Raw genomic sequence first — 385 nt, 5'->3', positions numbered from 1 at the left:
TAATGGAACATTACTCCTTTAATTTCTTGGTTTTCACAATACCAAGTTTCTTTTTCCTCTCCTCCTTCCTCATTCACCAAACTGATTTCCATTTGCCTTTTCAGAATCAGCTCATATAACATGTAGCAGAAACATTACAATTACCAGATTCACTCTTCCACATTCCCTACTCTTTTACAGATAAGTGGGGCCATCTGATTCAGTCTAATAGGACCACAAGTAGAAATTTTACTTATTCATTGTCTAGACTTAGACTCAGTGAAGAATGATTAATATTTCTGAGTTAGGATTAGTCTACATGATCCAGCCTATTAAACACATTGCCTAACTAAAGTAGTCTTGCTTTTTTTTTTTTTTTTAATGTTTATTTACTTATCTTGAGAGA

The sequence above is a fragment of the Suricata suricatta genome, chromosome 2 (assembly GCF_006229205.1).
Source record: "Suricata suricatta isolate VVHF042 chromosome 2, meerkat_22Aug2017_6uvM2_HiC, whole genome shotgun sequence".
Classification (NCBI taxonomy): domain Eukaryota; kingdom Metazoa; phylum Chordata; class Mammalia; order Carnivora; family Herpestidae; genus Suricata; species Suricata suricatta.
Note: the sequence above shows the minus strand (reverse complement) of the source record.